Raw genomic sequence first — 24,209 nt, 5'->3', positions numbered from 1 at the left:
CTGCTGATCTCATCTGCTGTAACCCAATAGTCCTTGTAAGGACTGCTTTTATTTTCTGATTACTGTTACTCTAGTCTTCTTTTCATTGTGTACTGCAGCTCCGTCTGTGTGTGTTGGAGACAGGTGTGCTGCTCATAGTAGTGCACTAAGCACCAACCACACATTCACATCATTTTTTTTAATTTGTTTTTTTACTTTTTTACTGTAATTTATAGAGCCCAGTGCTATTAGTCTAGCTGTGTTGGGGACTGGTGTGCTGCTCCTAGTAGTTCACCCCCAGCACCAACCAGAGATCACTTTTTTTTTATTATTAATTTTTTTTATTTTTTTTATTTAACTTACTGTTCTTTAACGTGTCCAGTGCTGTTTGCTGTTATTCATAGTAGTGCACCAAACACGTTACACATAGTAGTGACATTGCATTGCAATAAAATCACCTGAGCGATTCCACCAGCAATAATATATTCCGTACCCACTACTGCGGCGTTTTGTCTTTGCGTGTGAACCGGCTGTAACCTTTACACGACTTGATTGGCATTTAGACGCCAGACGTTTTAAAGCAGTTTATTACACAAGTTTAGACATGTAGTGTGATTTCTGCCCTTTACAGCACAAAACGCAACGCTGTGTCAACAACGTATTTTTCAGAGAAATTTTTGCCCTTGATCCCCCTCCTACATACCACTGTCCAGGTCGTGGCACCCTTTAAACAACTTTAAAATCAGTTTTCTGGGCAGAAATGGCTTTTCTAGTTTTTAAAGTTCGCCTTCCCATTGAAGTCTATGGGGTTCGCAAAGTTCGCAAAAGTTCGCACTTTTTGGCAGAAGTTCGCGAACTTTTTTGTGAGGTTCACTACATCCCTAGTAATCACTTCCCTGGTAGCCCGGGTCGGTGCTCGTGTTAGCAGAAAACTGCACCAGCCGGGGATAAACGTTAACCAACTTTAACAAAAGAAGCTGGTTTCTCACCCTACTGTGCAAGCGTCGGCCCTTGTATTGTAAAGAAAGAAGATGGAAGAAAGAGGATCGCTCACTCGCAGGTACCCAGGCTGTAGTTGTATGCATGTTTTTACTCATACGCATATTCTGCAAATAGACACCGAGGGCTTCTGCTCCATGCAAGGTGATTGCTTCTCTGGCTGACACTGAACATTTTTTTTATTATGTTTTTAGTGTTGTTTCTCAAAATTGGCTTATCTGACTGTTCTTCAGATTTACTTCTCTGGCCTTTGACCATGACTATGATTGGCACTTCTTCTGAACTGCTGCCTGTCTTGACCTCTGCCCATTTGTAATATCTGATGTTTGTTTATTCCCATACTTGTTGTTTTGGTTCTGACCTGACTTTCTCTTTTTCAGTAAGTTCATATTCTGTAAAACAGAAAATAATTATTATATTAGTATTAGCATTAGTATTGTTTTTTAGCATATAAAAACAAGCAGAACAAGCATTTCAACATCTTCCAGCATATCAAGTAAGGATCATGTTGTAGGTTTCCAAGACAAAACAATAATCCAAAAACATCTGGAATTTATCTACATCCTTTTTATAATCATAACAGTTAGTTAACATGACAGTTAGTTAATATGCCTTAAATATAAACATACCTCAATAAAGGACTCATCTTTACATCCTCAGCCCAACTTATACTTGACTCTAGGGTATCTGAAGGATCTTTTTTCAATAGCTAGAGAACAAACATTTGAAAATCAGTTAGCTAATAATCTAAAATTATAATACAGGTATCGGACCCCTTATCCTGAAACCCGTTATCTAGAAAGCTCCGAATTACGGAAAGCCTGTCTCCCATAGACTCCCATAGACATTTTAATAAAATAATTCAGAATTTTAATTCTGATTTTCTTTTTCTATGTAGAAATAAAACAGTACCTGTACTTGATCCCAACTAAGATATAATTACCCCTTATTGGGGGCAGAACAGTCCTATTGGGTTTATTTAATGGTTAAATGATTCCCTTTTCTCTGTAATAATAAAACAGTACCTGTACTTGATCCCAACTAAGATATAATTACCCCTTATTGGGGGCAGAACAGCCCTATTGGGTTTATTTAATGGTTAAATGATTCCCTTTTCTCTGTAATAATAAAACAGTACCTGTACTTGATCCCAACTAAGATATAATTACCCCTTATTGGGGGCAGAACAGCCCTATTGGGTTTATTTCATGGTTAAATGATTCCCTTTTCTCTGTAATAATAAAACAGTACCTGTACTTGATCCCAACTAAGATATAATTACCCCTTATTGGGGGCAGAACAGCCCTATTGGGTTTATTTCATGGTTAAATGATTCCCTTTTCTCTGTAATAATAAAACAGTACCTGTACTTGATCCCAACTAAGATATAATTACCCCTTATTGGGGGCAGAACAGCCCTATTGGGTTTATTTCATGGTTAAATGATTCCCTTTTCTCTGTAATAATAAAACAGTACCTGTACTTGATCCCAACTAAGATATAATTACCCCTTATTGGGGGCAGAACAGCCCTATTGGGTTTATTTCATGGTTAAATGATTCCCTTTTCTCTGTAATAATAAAACAGTACCTGTACTTGATCCCAACTAAGATATAATTACCCCTTATTGGGGGCAGAACAGCCCTATTGGGTTTATTTCATGGTTAAATGATTCCCTTTTCTCTGTAATAATAAAACAGTACCTGTACTTGATCCCAACTAAGATATTAATAATCCTTATTGGATGCAAAACAATCCTATTGGGTTTAATTAATGTTTTATTGATTTTTTAGTAGACTTAAGGTATTGAGATCCAAATTACGGAAAGACCCCTGATCCAGAATACCCTTGGTCCCGAGCATTCTGGATAATGGGTCCAATACCTGTACACTTACAAAAAACAAATCAAACTGTCTGTGGGTATTATATAACTGTACAATGCTAAATGTTTTATTATTACAGAGAAAAGGGAATCATTTAACCATGAAATAAACCCAATAGGGCTGTTCTGCCCCCAATAAGGGGTAATTATATCTTAGTTGGGATCAAGTACAGGTACTGTTTTATTATTACAGAGAAAAGGGAATCATTTAACCATGAAATAAACCCAATAGGGCTGTTCTGCCCCCAATAAGGGGTAATTATATCTTAGTTGGGATCAAGTACAGGTACTGTTTTATTATTACAGAGAAAAGGGAATCATTTAACCATGAAATAAACCCAATAGGGCTGTTCTGCCCCCAATAAGGGGTAATTATATCTTAGTTGGGATCAAGTACAGGTACTGTTTTATTATTACAGAGAAAAGGGAATCATTTAACCATTAAATAAACCCAATAGGGCTGTTCTGCCCCCAATAAGGGGTAATTATATCTTAGTTGGGATCAAGTACAGGTACTGTTTTATTATTACAGAGAAAATGGAATCATTTAACCATTAAATAAACCCAATAGGGCTGTTCTGCCCCCAATAAGGGGTAATTATATCTTAGTTGGGATCAAGTACAGGTACTGTTTTATTATTACAGAGAAAATGGAATCATTTAACCATTAAATAAACCCAATAGGGCTGTTCTGCCCCCAATAAGGGGTAATTATATCTTAGTTGGGATCAAGTACAGGTACTGTTTTATTATTACAGAGAAAAGGGAATAATTTTTAAAAATTAGAATTATTTGATAATAATGGAGTCTATGGGAGATGGCTTTTCCATAATTCAGAACTTTCTGGATAACGGGTTTCCGGATAAGGGATCCCATACCTTAAGCAGTAATAGTAAGTATTGATGATTGAATCTGTCCCATCGACAAGTCTTTTTTTGTTGCCCCCGTCACTTTTTGACGTGACTGTGACTATTATACCGCAACAAATTTTTCCACTACAAATTTTTGCCGAAGTTTCGCAAAACAATTCATCAATGGCGAAATGCGGAAATGCGCTGCAAATCCATGCCTGCCGAAAACATTTGCTCATCACCAGTAGTAAGTAGACTCAATTGCTATGTACATCATGTTTCAATAGGTCCCAGGGGATAATGGTGCTGAGCGCTGCACCTGTATATAATAAATGAGCTCTCATTAAAACATAAAAGGCACATACCATATTGTAGAGGGACTTTTCTGTACATTAGTGGTTACTTTTACATAGTAATGTTTCTAAATGAAATATTAACTGGTTTAACTGATTAATACACCATTGGCGAATATATCAGTGCACTTTTGTGGCACAACAGGTGTAGTATTTTCCTGAAGGAAATAAATGTAGAGCATCCAATTCTTTGATATATGGATACTGTAACAGTAACATGTATATTTAGAAATCTTCCTTCAGTGGGTTTCATATTTTTAATGGAAAATGCAATATTTGTAGAGGGGTTTGTGCCTAAAGGTGCAGGAGTTGCACTTGTGTCCCCTCTGCACCAATCCTACTGGCTTTTTTGTATAAAGCAATATCTTGGTTAATTGATGTTCACTGCCTTGAGGAAACAATAATACATTCATTAGCCTCCTTTTCCAAATGGCGATCTGTTCCAGTATATGTCAAAAGAGCAATAATTTGTAAAATATCTTTACACAGGAACAGAAGAAAATGATTTCTATGCAAACCAATATACAACTTTCTCTTATTATCTAAGCCTAATATTGGGACTTGCTGTGTCATCCAACTCTAAGGGGGTTAAAGGAGAAGACTGTGGAGACTTATTCCCTCCCTACCAAATTGCCCCCCTTTTGCAAGCAATACCTAGCCGGAAAAAACACAATGACACCATAGCTTTTTGTGGGTGGAGTTCGGCCACAGCTTTATTACGGAAAATCTAACATCAGAGAAAAAACAGTCCTTGCCATGTAATACGAACTTTTTTCCAAACATCACAACAACAATTTTTTTATATAACTGCTTAATAACGAATGCCGGCCACTGCAAACGCAGTGGGCATGTGTAAACCATCAAACCACATTTACCACAAACCACCAGAAATGAAATGGCCAAGGACTATCCCCCGCCTTTTGCTGTGACAAACCGAAATGTAAAGTGTTCAAAATATATTTAAGCCTTTGAAACTTTATTTATTTTTTATTTTTATTTTTTTTTTTTTTTTTTTTTTTTTTTTTTTTTTTTTTTTTTAAGAGAGCCTGCGAAGAAAATGTTTGACAACATGCAATTGGGAGAACTTACCGACCAAAGGATACTGGCTATTTACTCTTTTACAGGGAGGGGGGGGAGGGAGATGCTGCTCCGTGTCTGCTGCGTGACCCCTTGTAGAGAAGAACTGGCAGGCAAAAAAAAAGGGGGAGGGGGTGAGTACAGACTACTTTCTTTCCCGCCCAACAAGCTGAGCTCATTAACCCCTTGTTAGCTGGAGGGAATCCTGTATAGATCAGCTCCCCAGTCCCTCAGCGCTTTCATTAGGCATTTCAGCGCCTTCCAGGAAAGTCATTTTGGCATTTTACTGCCAATAGATTCGCCACATTAGTGCCACCTAGAACGCTATATTTATTCTGCAGAAAGCTTTACTATACCTAAGTAAAGGGCCCTAGAAGCTCCCTTCGATAGCATTTATTATTATTAACATTTATTTATAAAGCGCCAACATATCCCGCAGCGCTGTACAATAAGTGGGTTTCATACATTGGACATACAGAGTAACATATAAAGCAATCAATAACCGATACAAGAGGTGAAGAGAGCCCTGCCCTAAAGAGCTTACAATCTACAAGGAGAAAGGGATGAGACACAATGTGTGGGAATGGACATGACAGAGGTGTGAGAGGTGGGGCACAGGGTGTTGCTTTTAGCGGCACACTGAGGTTATTTTAAACAAGATTAGGGTAAGCTTCTCTAAATAAATGCGTTTTTAGAGATCTCTTGAAGGCAGAGAGATTGGGAGAAAGTCTGACAGTTTGTGGGAGCGAATGCCAGAGAAGGGGGGCAGCCCTTGCAAAGGCTTGAATGCGAGCGTGTGAGGGGGGAATGAGAGAGGAGTTGGGGAGCAGGTCAGTAGAGGAGCGTAACAAGCGGGTTGGATGGTACCTAGAGATGAGTTCAGAGATGTAGGGTGGGGCAGAGTTGTGGATTGCTTTGAATGTGAGGGTCAGGAGTTTGCCATTATGCATTCTTATGGGAGGGGGGAGCAGGAGACGGGAGAGGGAGAGAAGAGAGAACTGAGCAGACTCGTGCCCCAAACCTAAAGGAGCCCTAAAGTCTGACACAGAAGAACATGTTCCCAAAAAAAGAAGAAATCCTGTGTTTCTTTTGATAGAGGACTCTCTATGCAGCATTACTGTGAGTGCTTATGGCTGCATTTACATTGACCTTTCTGATAAAGCTTACTTAGTTTTTACCTTTCCTTCTCCTTTAACTTTAACCGTTGGTTTTCTTTTTTCGTGATTCACTTTTTTGCACTTTTAATTATGAATTTGAATTCTAGTTTAAAATACATACATTTTTCATTATTTATTAAGTGACAAAAACACAACAAAACTCTAACGCCAAACTGTGGCATCTGAAAGCTTGCAAGGTCATGTAGAAATCAATGGGAGCTGCCCTAGGCAATTTTTTAAATATTTAGGCAATTCAAATTTTTTAAAATATTTTTCGAGCCTTGCACCTCACTTTCTTTATTTTGAATTTTTTATAAATAATTCAAAATTACACAAATATGAATTTTGATAAATAGACCTTGCCACATGTTGAACATAATAGTTTTTTTTTATTAATGCCCAACAGGGGGAAATTACATTGTTGAGGATGAAAACCTGAGGATTTGAAAATCAAATGTTTTAATAAACTGGTAAAAAATGAAAATAAATAAAGCTCAAGGTTTCAAAATATAATCTTGTTGTCACTTTCATTCTCCTGGAGCTCTGGGCAGGGCATTGATGTTTCTGTGCAGTCAGTGACATCATGGGGCTGAGCAATGATGTAGCATGCAGTGATTGGCTAGGTGCCAAGGTGTCAGGGAGGAGCCTGTCCATTTTTCAAAATTTTGACATTCAGGTAGAAGTGTGTGCGGATGTGTGAATGCCAAACTGTCTTGTTCAAAAACACACTGGTGGCAACTAGTGATGGGCGAAATGTCAAAAAAGAATAGTTGCGGGCTTCAAAAGAATAGTTGTGGGACTAAATAATAGCCGCGGGTGACGAAATAATAGCCGGGTGACGAAATAATAGCCGCAGGCGACAAAATAATAGTTGTGAGACTAAATAATAGCTGTGGGCGACAAAATAATAGCCGGGCGACGAAATAATAGCCGCGGGCGACAAAATAATAGCGGGGGCGACGAAATAATAGCTGGGCGACAAAATAATAGCTGCGGGTAACAAAATAATAGCCAGGCGACGAAATAATAGCCGCGGGCGACAAAATAATAACCGCGGGCCACTAAATAATAGCCGCGGGCAACAAAAGAATAGCCGTGCAACAAAATAAAAGCCAAGAGCGACAAAATAATAGCTGCACAACAAAATAATAGCTGCGGGTGACAATTTTTTTTGGTGCACGACAATTTTGCCGTTTCGCGATTTTTTTTGCCGTTTCTCTGATCTTTTGAAGGATTTGCGAATTTTACAGCGAAGTGAAATGGAACAGATTCGCTCCTCACTAGTGGCAACCCTAGGGCCGAGGAGTGACTGTCAGTTTTAAATTTGATCATATTTAACAATAAAACAGTGCATGTAACTTCTTTCCCTGTTCTCTTCAGAGTCACTGTAATAAGAGATAGTAGATTTATTCACTTGCTTTCTCTCTCAGTTTATTGCCATCTATAAACTTGTTTGTATTTTGTACAGAGAATAAGATGAGGGAAAGAAGGTTCTGAAAAAACTGAACTGTGAACCCTACTCACACCAGGGAGAGGTTTGATTTTACCAAACAGTGTTTTTTGCACCAAACCTGATCAGCCAAAGCACAAAACGGGGACGTCCAATGAGCCAGTTCAACATATATGTCAGTAATGCCAAACCTGGAGATGTATGGTTGGTTAAATTGTACTCGTGGGACAATACGTCTGATCACCCATATGTCACTAGTTCTATGTACATTTTTTGGTATAAGTAGCTACAAATTTAATTTAGGGTGAAAAATACAATAGCCCATTAAGTCCAGATCCTCCAAATAGAGATGAGCAAATCTGTCCCATTTTGTTTCGCCGAAAAATTAGCGAATCTTTCAAAATTAAAGAAAAATTTGCGAAACAGTGAAAATGTTGCACAGCAAAAAAAGTTGTCGCCCACGACTATTCTTTTGAAGTGCGACTATACTTTTGACGCCCACGACTATTCTTGCTACAATTTTTGGACACGCGACTATTTTTTACTTTTGATGCTTGTGACTATTGTTGCAACAATTTTTGGACGCGCATCGAATATTTCCTTGGCAAATTTTTTTATCCATTTCGCGAAACAATCCACCAATGGCGAAACACAGAAATTCGTCACAAATCCATGCCTGGGAAAACATTTCACCCATCACTACCTCCAAATGACCCCCACTATATTTATATAAACATACTTATACAGACCTATCTATGGGTTAACATCTGGCTGGTATTTTACTGGCTTGGGCGACAAAAAAAAGCTTATTAATACGGGAAAAATTTTAAAAATATAGAAAGGCTGGTATTTTTTTCCAGAAAAGGTGGCAACCCTAGACCTATTTATACACTCACATATATACAAATATATACACACGTACCTATGCTGTATACTGTAGTGAATCTGTCCCATTTAACTTCACTGAAAATTAAAAAAGAATAAATAAAATTGTGAAATGCATTAAAGTCAATGCCCATTTTTTTGTGGCAACTTTTTCCATTTTATGAAGCTTTTTTTTTTTGCAGAATTGTACATCTTTATGGGGTTGTTATGGGGTTCAAATTACCTTAGCAACCAGGGAGTGGTTTGAATGAACGACTGGTATATGAATAGAAGAGGACTTGAATAGAGAAATAAGTTATAAAAAGTGATAAGAACAATACAATTTTAGCCTCACAGAGCGATAATTTTGGGCTACCCACATTTGAAAGTTGGAAAGAGTCAGAAGAAGAAAGCAAATCATTTAAAATCTATAAGAAATAAATAAAGAAGACCAATTGAAATGAAATTGAAAAGTAGAATTGTCCATTCTATAACATACTAAAAATGAACCAGAGAGTGAATTTAGAAGGTATTATTTAGAAATAGGTTTTGTCAGAATCCCTTATAGTTGTTTTCCTATATAATAATGTAAAGTTGCTTTAAATGCAGAATACCCAAAATGTCTCTAAAAATGAGATATTATGAGACGTTGCTTTCTTGCTGAATCATGAAACCAAATGATATCAGCTGAAAGTATTCATTTCCAGAGATGCTGCGCTGTCAGCAAACACATCTTTCCCTGTTGGGTATAATTTGGTTTTATATAAAATAGCAGTTTTCCAATTCTGGGATTATTGCAATGAAAACCTTGATGTACTTGAACATTAATCTCCTGCACGTCAAGCTCAATAAACATGGGTCTCACTAAATGTGACGCGTCTAATTCTCACTCACAGGACAGCGTTGGAGAAGCAAAAAGTTGAAGTTATGTACATTTTAGAAAAATATCACCAATATTTATTCCACTTCGTTATATCCCAAAGGGAGGCGCTCAGGTCTGACAAATAAAAGCTGCAGCAGATTCTAACTTGGTTGTGTCTCTAGTCTACAGTCCTCTATTAACTGCAATATTGCCTTTGAAATGTGTATTCTCATTTTGGTTTCCTCATTGAAATGTTTGAATATATGTTTAATATTGTATTTCTTCTACCAAGACTAGCATACAGTAAATCGAAACGGAATTTTAAATAAGGATATCACTGCTTTGTTTGAAACTCCCTAGTTCCCCCAAACCCCTACACTTCTCTCTATTGCATTTTTAAAGACAATAAACAGAAGATATTCGCCTTATTAAGTTATGTTTCTATTTACTTATGACATTATTCTTCAAAATATTAGTGGTTATTTACTTAAGGGATGGCATTGTGCAAAGTGCAAAAATGCCTCCATCATCATTTTTTGCTCTTTGTAAACTGCCTTCCTTTCTTCCGAATTGCAAATGCATTTAAAGGACAATGCAGTCAATAAATGCTGATAAAGCTTGATTCCAAAGTTTGTAGCTCAGTAAAGGTCTCCATGCACTTTAAGATCCGCTCGCTTGGCAATGTTGCTAATTGGCCCTGGGGCCAAACGATCAAATTATAACGACGGGTATAGGCAAAGCCGGTCCGGGGACCGCATCAACGAGCCAATGCGGTCCCCAATGCGACTAGATTTTTAAATCTGCCCGATCGAGATCTGCCCGATTTCACGCCAGATATCGTTCGGGCAGGCCCATCGGTAGTGCCCATACATGGGCCTGGCACCACCGCATTTATAATCTCAATCTCTTTATTCTGGTCATTGTCAGCTTGGGTCTACTTGCAACCTACCAACCCCTTGTGCTCTATAAGGTTCATCAGTGATCCCCAACCAGTGTCTCAGAAACAACATGTTGCTCCCCAACCCCTTGGATGTTGCTCCCAGTGGCCTCAAAGCAGTGGCATCTTCCTGTTTGCTTCCACCTGAGGGACAAGGTGGGTGTGTGCTGAGAGCCCAGGGCAGGGGCCCAGCCCCAGTGAAGTCGGGGAACAGGGCCCCGTGAATGAGGCATTAGATAGTGGCAGGTGTAGCTCCCTTTATAGTACACTCTAGGAATGTAAGGTAGTTAGGGTTGAGCTAGAATGAACAGTTCTGAGTTCTGGCATAGGCTTTGCAGTTTTGGAGATATCTCTCTCAGGCCACATTGCCTGTAGTGTAGGGATCCAAGTGAACAGGGAATCAGCATAGAGAATTCCCTGAGGGGATCCACTACGGGGTGTGGCCGAGGTGAAGTGAGATTCCTGCCAAGTCTGCCCGCAGGTCAGAGTGTCAGTCCGTATTACACTCTGTATGTGGTGTTGCCTGTACCACTGGCCTCTGAAGCTGTATTGTGAGTAACCCTGTGGATGTTCAATAAACACTTATTATTTTGTTGTTTGCAAGAACCTCTGGCGCACAACACCCTCACCTTCCTCTTCCACTTAGCGAAGGCCCATTCTGGGTAAGAGAGTAAAGTGTAACCTATAAATTGTAGCCTACGGTTTTCACTCTACGAAGAATGAAAAATAAAAATACTAACAGTGCCTCGCTAATTACAGGATCAAAAAGAAGGCATTGTTTTCTGAATCACTGCAGTATTTTAGCTGAAAGAATTTGCTTTCTGGTTTTCAAGAAATTGTAATCTAGGTCATTATTATTATTACAAAATATTGTGATGGCTCTTAATTATACAATAATAACATCACATTTTTATGGCGCATTAGAAAGTGATACTTACACATATTCTTAGACATTTTGGTCTGACTGTACAGGAGTAAACAAGAGAAATGAGCAAAGGTTTTTACATGAATGTGTTTGGTGCAGTAAAACAATATATCACGGTGACAGGTAGAAAGGAGTAGTCTTTCCCTCTGTGTATACAAGCAATTACCTTATTCTTTCATCCAAAGTATATAGCATATTTCATAAGATAATGAGATTTAGGAAGAATGCCTGTTTGTCTGTCTAGATACAATTCAGGATTTGAGGAAATGTTGGGATTCAAAGTGGTAACTGAACCAACATAGTTAGAAAACAGCTTTCCTATGGTCAGCTAAGGTATTGTGCAGGGTCGGACTGGGCCGCCGGGACACCGGGAAAAATCCCGGTGGGCCCTGGCCCTAGTGGGCCCCAGCGGCCCAGTCCGACCTTTGCCGGCACTCCCCCCTACTGACTGTTCCTCCCCGACGCGTTCAATTTATACGCGCTCGGGGTGGACGTCAGGCGGGGGCCCTTCAGGGGGTTAGGGGGGCCCCTGGGGGGGGTTAGGGGATGCGGCTGGGGCATCTGCAGGGCCCCCGGGGCGGGAGCCCCGGTGAGCCCTGCACTCCCCAGTCCGACCCTGGTATTGTGTATCCCTTTCATAGTTGCTTTGGTTCTCCTTGAGAGCACCGTGGTTAGCAAAACCTAGAAAGTAAGGAATAAGGAATAAATATATATAATAACTTCTTTTAATGCAATTTTCTTGTAATTAATTTTATTTTAAATGAATGGGACCTGTTATCCAAAATGCTCAGGACCTGGGGTTTTCTGGATAAGGTGTATTTCTGTAATTAAACTCAATAGGATTGTTTTGCCAATAGGATTGTTTTGCACAAGTTACTTTTTCGTTACTACAGGTATGGGATCCCTTATCCAGAAAACCGTTATCCAGAAGGTTCCGAATTACAGAAAGGCCATCTCCCATAGACTTCATTATAAGCAAATAATTATAATTTTTAAAAATGATTTCCTTTTTCTCTGTAATACTTTTTCTCTGTAATTCAATAACACCCAGGCCTCTAAAACAGATGGTGTTACAGCTTTGTGCACAGTAGTGATGGGCAAAATAATTCGCCAGGCATGGATTTGCTGCAAATTTCCGCGCTTTACAATTGTCGGATTCTTTTGTGAAATGGGCGACAAAATTCACTACGGGACAAAAAACTGACGTGTGACATTTTCACTGATTCGTGAATTTTTGCCGGTGAAGCAAAACGCGTCAGATTCGCTCACCACTAGTGCACGGTCCTTTGGGGAGAATGCACCCCCCCCACCCAAGCTGTACTAGGCAACAAAAAAGAACAAAAATTACACAAATAAGAAAGTTGATAATTAAGCCCAATTTCTCTTTATTTCCTTACTTTTTTTAAATACCATCTTTATAATTCGTATAAAATAAATGGAAAAAGTGTTGGAAGGATGTGGACTCTATGGCGCAAGATTATTTCATTAGAAGTTGTTCCATTAATGCCACTTAATAAATAGGAAGTTGATGTATAATCCATATAGGCATGCACACAATGTACTCTCATCTGTTTATTTCAGAACAAAAAATAAAAATTGTATTCTGAAAGGACGGCAACGGCCGACGCGGTGCAGCAATAATATTGCTTATCTAGACAACACACATTGACTGCATCAACCAATGTTACCATTCAATTATGTTCCTAATCCGAAATTGTGCACCAAAAAAAATATGTTTTAGAGATTGCAGACGCCTGTGATTCCCATTAAATTAGTAATGCAATTTCACTATGCAAGACAGTAACTGATTATATAGGAAATTATATGCCCTGCTCAGAATGGGTGTCCTTATTCAACATCTTTTTAGAGAATTAAACTTTGGAGCCAACATAATAGCGTGTTTTCTTGTAGCCCGTTAAAAAATATATGTTTCCCAGAAAGTAGACAATGTAAATGTTTGTTTCCAAGAGATATTTAGATGAAAAGAGTAAAACATAAAATATAAAAAATATAAAAGATAAAAAATATATGACTTTAAATTATTTACCATACAAAGATATGGGACCTGTTATCCAGAATGCTCAGACCTGGGGTTTTCCAGATAAGGGATCTTTCTGTAATTTGGATCTCCATACCACAAGTCTGCTAAAAATAATTTAAATATTGAATAAACCCAATAGGGCTGTTCTGCCCCCAATAAGGGGTAATTATATCTTAGTTGGGATCAAGTACAGGTACTGTTTTATTATTACAGAGAAAAGGGAATCGTTTAACCATGAAATAAACCCAATAGGGCTGTTCTGCCCCAATAAGGGGTAATTATATCTTAGTTGGGATCAAGTACAGGTACTGTTTTATTATTACAGAGAAAAGGGAATCATTTAACCATTAAATAAACCCAATAGGGCTGTTCTGCCCCAATAAGGGGTAATTATATCTTAGTTGGGATCAAGTACAGGTACTGTTTTATTATTACAGAGAAAAGGGAATCATTTAACCATGAAATAAACCCAATAGGGCTGTTCTGCCCCAATAAGGGGTAATTATATCTTAGTTGGGATCAAGTACAGGTACTGTTTTATTATTACAGAGAAAAGGGAATCATTTAACCATTAAATAAACCCAATAGGGCTGTTCTGCCCCCAATAAGGGGTAATTATATCTTAGTTGGGATCAAGTACAGGTACTGTTTTATTATTACAGAGAAAAGGGAATCATTTAACCATTAAATAAACCCAATAGGATTGTTCTGCCCCCAATAAGGGGTAATTATATCTTAGTTGGGATCAAGTACAGGTTCTGTTTTATTATTACAGAGAAAAAGGAAATCATTTTTAAAAATTTGAATTATTTGCTTATAATGGAGTCTGTGGGAGTGCCTTTCCGTAATTCAGGACTTTCTGGATAATGGGTTTCCGGATAAGGGGTTTGATACCTGTATAGCTAAAACTATTTATCTTGAAATGAAAATATAATTATATGAATACATTTACACAAATGTATGATTGATCGTCATTGTTTTTTCTTTATATTTGCCCAATAAACATTTTCAATTTACAATAATTACTGTGTGCATGGTTCTCCCAAGTCTCTATAGGGCTCATTTATGAGGGCAGATACACTGGGCAACTTGCAATTTTCTCCACAAAAAGTTAAAACCAATTTCATTAAAGGTATAAGCATCAAAATTCCATATAGTTATGCTCAGTGCCTCTCAGTCCTTTCTGCCTTCTGTTCCGAATCAGACGCGGACAAACCTGGGAGCCACTCCCACCCCCTGACTCAGACGCGGACAAACCTGGGAGCCACTCCCACCCCCTGACTCAGACGCGGACAAACCTGGGAGCCACTCCCACCTCCAGGGTTTCCTTTGTGCCCTGCACGATTGTCATACTGGGGCCTAAAGAATCAGCCGCAGATATCATTCATATGCCAAACACCCGAAATGACAGCAGATGGGAATGAACGAGATGTATGCACAACTAACTTTGCCAAATGGAACACAATTGCATCAGGTGCAGCACAACTGTACACAACTGTACCCACTTGCAGCCGCAATGACACATACATTCTGGTAAAAAATGCTGCATTGTGGGAAAAAATGGTAACTGTGCTTGAAACTGGATCAACTAGCAGTTGGCAGGTTTCATATAGACAAAAGTTTGAATTTGATGGACATGTGACTTTTTGTAACCTACTATGTATTATGCACTATATTCACTATATATGTGGACATAAATGAGCCCTTATATCTTTAAACATGTTAATAATGAGCTTTCATTTTCAGACCATAATAAAACATAATTGTCTGGCTAAACCCTTACCTCCTAGGTCCCCAGGAAAGGAAATAGCCTAGTGGCCCAGGGGGCAAAGCCAGGTAACAGAATCATACATGCATTTATCATATCATGCATTTGCAAAGCCTAGGGGGCTGATTTACTAACCCACGAATCCGACCCGAATTGGAAAAGTTCCAACTTGAAAACGAACATTTTGCGACTTTTTCGTATGTTTTGCGATTTTTTCGGATTCTGTACGAATTTTTCGTTACCAATACGATTTTTGCGTAAAAACGCGAGTTTTTCGTATCCATTACGAAAGTTGCGTAAAAAGTTGCGCATTTTTCGTAGCGTTAAAACTTACGCGAAAAGTTGCGCATTTTTCGCGTAAGTTTTAACGCTACGCAAAATGCGCAACTTTTTACGCAACTTTCGTAATGGATAGGAAAACTCGCGTTTTTACGCAAAAATCGTATTGGATCCGAAAAATTCGTAAAGAATCCGAAAAAATCGCAAAGTACCGATCATTACGAAAAAAACGCAATCGGACTCCATTCGACCCGTTCGTGGGTAAGTAAATCAGCCCCTAGGTCTTGTTGTTGCCGTTGTAGTGAGAGATAAACATTTAAGAAGAAGGAAAGGTAAAATCTAAGTAAGCTTTATCAGAAAGGTCTAAGTAAATACAGCCATAAGCACTCACAGAAACAGAGTCCTCTGTCAAAAGATTTGTTGTCCTTGTTTTCCTGTGCCAGAGACATGCAACTCTCTCCTCTCTCACCTCTCCTGCTCCCCCTTCCCACAAGAATGCTAAAAAATGCCCTCCCTTAGGGATGTGTGATCTCAGCTATAATGGATAGACTGCAAACAGGAAGCTATTTAAAATGGCAGCTGCTGTCTTAAGCAAACGGAGGGAGCTTCTAGGGCTCTTTACTCAGAATACTTTCTTCAGAATAAATATATTGTTTTAGGTTGCATTAATGTGGTGAATTTATTGGCAGTGAAATGCCAAAATGATGTGATGTCTGAAAAATTTATCTCCAGGCTTCTGCATGCTCTCTGTTTACATAGTTACATTGTTACATAGTTTGAGTTGAAAAAAGACAAAGTCCATCAAGTTCAACCCCTCTAAATAACCTCTAATGCACATAACAGATCACAGTAGCCTTGGATATTATGCTATAAAGGCACTAACAGAATCTGGCATCACAACATCACTCGGAAGGGCATTCCCCAACCTCACTGCCCTCACCGTGAAAACCCTACACTGCTCCAAATGAAAGTTCCTTTCCTCTATTCTTTTCTATGTGAGTGTGCTTATGGGCCCTCCTGCATCAGTTGTTGGGTAAAGCGCATCAGAATTCACTCATTTCAAATAGGCACCCAAAGGAATAAACCAAAGATTTAATTGGTTGCTATGGGTCGCTACACTGGATGCAATTTAGTAAATTAACCCCTATTGTATGGGATAAAATAGAGATTATAGCACATTTTTAAATGCTTTATTTGAATCTGGTTTGCTGACTTTGCGGGTATGTGATTCCAAAGGAACCAACTCCCCAGCTCTCACAAGATATTAAAAAATGGAAAGGGAATTTTATCTTGTTATAAATGAACGAGTCTGTGTAATCTAGACAAACACATTTATTTTTATTGTGTCAGTCATTCTGTGTCCACATTGTGTATAAATATAAGTAATACATTTGTAATTCAGGAACCTACAGTATACTCACAAACAGAAGAAAATGCTGATCATTTAAAACACTAAATGAAGAAATGAAGAGCCATGACCCATAGCAAAAGTGCAAGTGTCGAATGGATGGCACACTGGGGCATTAAGCCTTGTGGTACTGAGATACAGCTGAGTGCTTAATGTCAAAGGTTCACATCTATATCAAAATTAATCTCAAAATCCAACATAATCCATAAAAATGTAACGGTATATATATATATAAATTCAAAATAATCAGCACTCCCGAAAAGCAATTACCGGTCCTCATCAGCGTAGACACCAGGGGCGGGCCAAGCCGACCGGGCGCCCTAAGCAACCCGGTCGGCCAACTGCACCCACCTCCCTGCCCCCGAACGGCGCATGCCCGCCAAAGCACAGGAGGGGGTTCAGGGGGGGTGGTGAGATTAGATCGGTCATTGCCTCCACCGCTAATGACAAGTGGCGGAGGCAATGACAAAGTAGCACTAGGGGAAGGCAGGAGAGGTACCTGCCTGGCGCCCCCCAATCATTGCGCCCTAGGCAGCTGCCTCTTCTGCCTACCCCTAGTTCCGGCCCTGGTAGACACAGAACAGAAATGGATAGCAATTTCTGTTCTGTATATATATATAATATGTTCGGAGGTAAACAGTTTTTAACTCCTTTTTCCGAGATCATTTATATAGTAGAGATTTTTTACATGGAGGAACTATGCATTTTTATGGTTAAAGGAACGGTAACGGCAGAAAATGGAAGCGTCAAAGTATAAAGCACCACTGGCCAGCACTGATAAAAACTGCGTGTTTGCTTCAGAAACCCTACTATAGTTTATATAAATAAGCTGCTGCGTAGCCACGGGGGCAGCCATTCAAGCTGGAATAAAGGAGAAAAGGCACAGGTTACATAGCAGATAACGGATAAGCTCTGTAGATTATAATGGGATTTTCTGCTAAGTAACCTGTGCCTTTTCTCTTTTGAATGGCCGCTCCCATGGCTTTGTTTATGTAAACTATAGTAGGATTTATGAAGCAAACACACAACTTTTAACTCTCCCCCACTGTAAAGCGATCGCGAGTTTGCCCGTTTGCGCATGCTTGGGGGGGGGGGGCCACGGAGATGAAGGCGGCCTCGGGGCACCCAGATTACAAATCCAGTACTGGGTTTGCTGCTTCTGTACCAAATAAGAAAACCATAGGAAATGGCTAATTAGTTTAAGTGTTAGCAATATATAACCATTTGGCAGTAACATTTGAAGCTCTCTGGTTCATGTTAGCAGCATGCCAAAACGGAAAAGTAACTGAAATAAACAAAAAGCAATTTTTGATGCCGGGAAGGCTTACAAGTTGGTCATATTTCATAAAATGACACCTCTCTGCTGGTAGCATAAATAAAAATGACATATTCTGCAAAAAGGTATACTAAGCTGCCGAATTTTAGTGGAGCTCTCATAAGGACTCTTTCTATAATGTGAAGCGCCATGCCTTAAAGCTACCATAAGCCATAACAAACCAATAGGATTTATACCAGTTTAGCTCCCACCACCTACAAGATACTGTCTTATTATTATAGAGAAAATCAAGTCAGACACTAAAGTAAGAAATGGCTCTTCTTCATTGCAGAGCTTTCTGGATAACTGGTTTCCAGATAATAGATCCCATACCTGTGTAACTTAATATGTTTAAAAAAATAAAGTTTGCTTGAATTCATTTATACAGACATAAGATCAGCCTTAGTTGATCTTAGCAGAATCTGTCGCGAAAAATGTGCGAAATGCGAGTACCACGCAACTGTTTTGCCGCACGTGGCATTTTTTTGTGACCACACCTTTTTTGACTCCACACAACATGTAGTCACACCCTTTTTTGATGTGTTAGCACCTTTTTTGACTCAACCACAAATTTTTCTCGGCAGAATTTTATGGATGTTTCTAAAAACAATTCGCCAATGGCGAAATATAAAATTTTGCTGCAAATCCATGCCTGCTCATCACGAATTGGTCTTAATCTGGCCCATTTGCTTCGCAAAAAATTACTTTTTTAAAATTTTTATGTGACCGCCTCTACTTGTACGTGACTGCACACAATTTGACAAACCCACGCCCGATTTGATGCGACCGCGCCCAATTTGACATGACCTCGTCTGTTTAGACACAACCGAGACCAATTTGATGCGGCTGTGCACATTTTGACGTGACCACACCCAATTTGAAGCAACCACGCCCAATTCGACATGACCATGTCTATTTTGACACACCCCGACCAATTTGATATGGTTGTGCAAATTTTGACATGACCATGCCCAATTTGATGAGATCACTCCCTATTTGATGAGACCACGCCCAGTTTGACATGACCACGTCTATTTTGACACAACTGCGACCAATTTGATGTGGCTGTGCAAATTTTGACATGGCCACACCCAATTTGACATGACCACACCCAATTTGACATGACCACACCCAATTTGACATGACCACGCCCAATTTGATGAGACTACGCCTAATTTGACATCTAGCGTCTATTTTGACATGACCGCAACCAATTTGATGCAACCTCTCCCAATTTGACAAGACCGCGTCTATCTTGATACGTCTGCGACTATTTTGATGCGACCACAACTTTTTTGGATGTGCAACACATTTTTTAATGCAGAATTTTTGCTGAAGTTTTGCGAAACAATTTTGCCAATCGCTCATCACCAATCGGCCTGTAATAAATGGCGTAAGTTTATTGAAATAAGTTTCCCACAACTCCTCTGTAACCTTCAGTTTGAGGAATATTCATACAATGCATGGCAAAAAAAAAAAAAGGAATTATCAGACAGCAGCGAGGATGAAAACCCGTAAATCATAGTAACAAAGCATAGTAAAGCCATTAATTTTATTAGAGCTAATAAAAGTCCACAGAAGCAGTTGTGGGAGGATAAATCAGCCACACTCCTCCTTTCACTACAGCCTTGTTAAATGGTAATGAGAGGCTGTTATTTAATGACTCCAAATAGAAAAATACTTTGTTTAATGAAACGACAATGAATTGGATATTTTTTATGGGATAAACAGATAAACAGAAAAGTGGTAAATACTAAAATCACTAACCTTGTGGACAAGGGCAAATGTTACCAAAAAAAGATAAAATGAAGAAATAAGCATTTTTTTTAAAAAAAAAGAGTGTCTGAATAAGCATTGCAGTCGCACAAATGTAGCCATGCATCATTTATTAAGGAGCTGAATATCTTATAATATAATAGAGAGGGATGAGAGGACATTTGGCAGTCTGTGTGGCGATCATCAGTAGATCCATCACCGCCTACTATATTGTTATATATTACATTCTAGATAGGACAAGTATAGATAAATGAATTAACCTCAACAGGCTGAGCTCTAAAGCTGTCACACTTTCCCTTCCGACTCGTTGCCGAATGGCAACAAAGGGACCATTATGTGAAGTTCAGCCGTGTCCTCACATGTGTGCTTAAATAACCTGAAGAAGATAGTCATCCTCTGGCACCAGTCTCTGAAGATGTTTTTCCTCTGGAGAAAGCAGAACAGTAACAGTTAGTTCCACAAGAAACTACCAATAACAAGGTAAAGGTAATTTGTTACAAATATAGTTCTTTCACTAGTGCTTTCATAGTCTTTTTACTCTGCTTTTTCCAGCCAGCTGTAAGTAGAACAATGAACTTGATTGGTTGCCATGGGTTACTGCCCGTAGACACATTTGGCCAGTGTTGATAAATGTCCACCCTGTAGGGCCAATTCACTAAAGTGCGTTAAAACGTGCGCTATTTATAGCATGCGGTAAAATTTATATCGCGTCTAAATTTTCGCTACTTAACGCACGATTCACTTAAAGCATACTTGCGTTAATTTATGCGTGATACTGCATGCGTTATTTTAGTCGCAAAGACTATTTTCGTGTTAGCCATTGACGGAACATGCGCTAATCAACGCCCCGCGTATAAATAGTTGTCGCATATAAATAGTCCCCTGCATATAAATAGTCACGTGAATCAACGCACGCCATGTTAGCCATACACGCCAATACTTGCGGAATTACTGTACTGAAAATGCCCATTTCCCTGCAAACTGGCGGCTGCATCACTCTAGGGCCAACACAGACTTGAATAAATCCCACTGCAAAGTCCATATTGTGTTGCCAAAAGCTCATGAACTGTACTTCTCTATAATTACCGCCTGCCCCAAGTAGGGGTTAATTTTTGCATGAACTTAGGGGCATATTTATTGTTCTGTGTAAAAAAACGTAGAGAAAATTCGCCATGCTTCACCGTGTAAAAATGGCGTAAAAACGGTGTAAAATTGGCGTAATTGTTTTACACTTTTTTTTCACCGGAACTTATGGAAAATAACGGCGTAATATCCGGCGTAATATCCGGCGTTCAGATAGCGATCTTTTCCATTTATTTCACACAGCTTTTTACTCCGTTTTTTCCGGTGAATTAGTCTTACACAGCATAATAAATACGCCCCTAAGTGTTTGTGAATCATAAGTTAGTGTTATTTCGGCGCGCAAATTATCCCATACATTAAAATTAACGCATGCGATGTGCGACAACACACGCAGTAATAGTGTAGCGAATCGCGCATTAATTTTTGCAATAAAAATTAACGCACTTTAGTGAATCAGCCCTCGTGTGTCTATTTTATCATTGGGACCTGTTCCCTGACCCCTTAGGCTCACAGTGTGATGCAACCCCTCCCTTTCCATTGTGAAGTGATGAATTTTAGGACCTGAAGTCCCTTTACCTACCAAAGGGGTGGGGGACATATTCTTTGGGAAGCAGAGGAGCTTTAAGTGCCAGAATCCATCACTTTACCATAGAACAAAGTGAAGGAGGGGTTGCATTATTTCGTGAGCCTAAGGGAGGTGGGGAACTGGTTTATACAACGAATCATGGTTTATGTTCAATCTGAGGAATCAGATATTTCTGTGTAAAGTTGCATTTATAGTTTAGCTGTGCCTTTGCACACAAGTTCAACTGAATGAGCTCATGTAAAAAAGAGGGTACATGTCCAGTCCAAGAAAAATATTAGGGCTGTAGCTTGTTTTTCACCTAAGTATGTGACCCACTGGGAACAGTGGACTATTTCACATACATTTGACTGTTGTGATTCACTACTAAACACTTCTACACCACCTATCATTTAACCGAAAAAAGGGAAAATAGCACTTTAGTTGGACTACTTTGTAATCCCCAACCCACAGCCATGGGTGTTTCCCAGAGTTTCATGTAATGAATTGAATCAAACAGGGAAGGACACCGCTAGAGTCGACTAATGTAGGAATAAAAACAGAAAAGACTTAATTAATAGATATACTTTACCTGAATTCTTTGTATCCGGAGAGACCAGACTTTAATAAAGCTATTATAATTATCATTGACTTTGTTTACCAATTTTTTATTGATAAATGGTCTCTTTATTCTTTTAATTATACTGCAACATCTTCAAAGCCATCTCAAAGTTGTGCTAATTTTTACTTCCATAAAGCAATTTCTAATGAGTTTGTTTTGTTGGCTGTTGCATTGATCTATTCTTTCAGGCAGCAAACACGCCCACAGACAACTCCATCTGCCATATAAAAACACCACTAATGTAGTCTTTCTGCTTTCAGTCATTTCCCCTTTATATACACAAAAACAACTGTACATCCCAAACTACTTTTGTTATACTTAAGATTCTACCTTCAGTCACTTCTCCATATACATATATATATAAAAGCCATTAGTGCAAAAAAAAAAAAAAAAGATTTCCAATAGATTCGCCACATAGAACGCTATATTTATTCTGCAGAAAGCTTTACCATACCTGAGTAAAGAGCCCTAGAAGCTCCCTCCATTTGTAGATAGATAGCAGCTGCCATTTTAGCTTGGTCTCAGTAGCTTCTTGCTGCAGCTCTAGCCGTTGGTAGCATAGATCACACATTCTGATGGGAGGGGGAGTGAATTCTTATTAATTGTCGTGGGAGGCAGGAGAGGGGAGAGAACTGTACAGACTCTGGCCCCGGGAATGAAGGATTTTTCCAAGAGAGGAAGTCAGATACCCTAAGAACATGTTTATAAAAAAGAAGACAAGAAATCCTGTGTTTCTCTTGATAGAGGACTCAGTTTAGCATTTCTGTGAGTGCTTATGGCTGTATTTACATAAGGTTTTTAGAAACAATTCTGATTGATTTCTATCGAACCTAGCCAGCTATAAATCCCTACGATTTGAGGTTTCAGAAAATACTATGCGTATTTTTTTGCATCCCAATGCAAAATGTGTATTAAAATTGGTATTAAATGTCAAATAATGACCTATACATAGGATCAAATGCTAACCATCGAGGAAAGAATGATAACCCCATAGACATACAAAATGTATAGATTTACCAGTAGAACCATTAGGTTTGGGTGCTCCCAAGAGAGAGTAGATGACACCATATTAGAAAAATGAGAAGGCACTTAAAAATCCAATGTTAATGGTTCAATTACAATAAAAAGTTTATTGTTACTGAAGTTAAATGTCCATAATAGCCTTACACATTTGTGCCATGGTACTTAATAGTTTAATAGGTTAAACTTTTTATTATAATTGAACCGTCAACATTGGATTTTTAAGTGCCTGCTCAAATGCTAACCATGCCATATAGATTAAAGCAAGTAATATAAAAATAGAATATTTGATCATTAAAAAATATATCTATAATAACTTTCACACCTAGACCCATCTAGTAGTTGCTGCCTTGTAGCCTTCCCAAATGACAATTATTATTATTATTAACATTTATTTATAAAGTGCCAACATATCCCACAGCGCTGTACAATAAGTGGGTTTCATACATTGGACATACAGAGTAACATATAAAGCAATCAATAACCGATACAAGAGGTGAAGAGAGCCCTGCCCAAAAGAGCTTACACTCTACAATATTTAAAGACACAAGTTGACGTAAAAATATCCAATATCTTCTAATATTAAATCATAGAATTAATAGTGCAATTTTGTTTCTCTGCATTGTGTTTATCCATTGGTCTCAGACCATTTTCAGATAAAGCCAACTCGTTGTACTGAGAAATTCTCTAGAGATGGATAGCTTAAAGAGGTCAGGCTGGGACTTTTATCTATATTTTCTGTTTTTTTAAAATAAACATTTTACATTTCTTATTATTGACAAAAATAGACATAAAGCATAAAATCTATTTACACTATTTCCCTGGTCTTGGACTCTGGACAATCACTGAAATAAATTTGTTTTTTTTTTCTACGATCAGCAGTATCATGTGTTATGAAGTGGAAACTTTACCATGCCCCGACTCACAGAAAAGTTAAGAGGAGTAATAACATGAGATTGCCCTAACCCCTACTGATTGCCAGATGGTGACAATGTGCTG

This window comes from Xenopus tropicalis, chromosome 7, assembly GCF_000004195.4.
Source record: "Xenopus tropicalis strain Nigerian chromosome 7, UCB_Xtro_10.0, whole genome shotgun sequence".
Classification (NCBI taxonomy): Eukaryota; Metazoa; Chordata; class Amphibia; order Anura; family Pipidae; genus Xenopus; species Xenopus tropicalis.
This window is presented reverse-complemented; position numbering follows the sequence as displayed.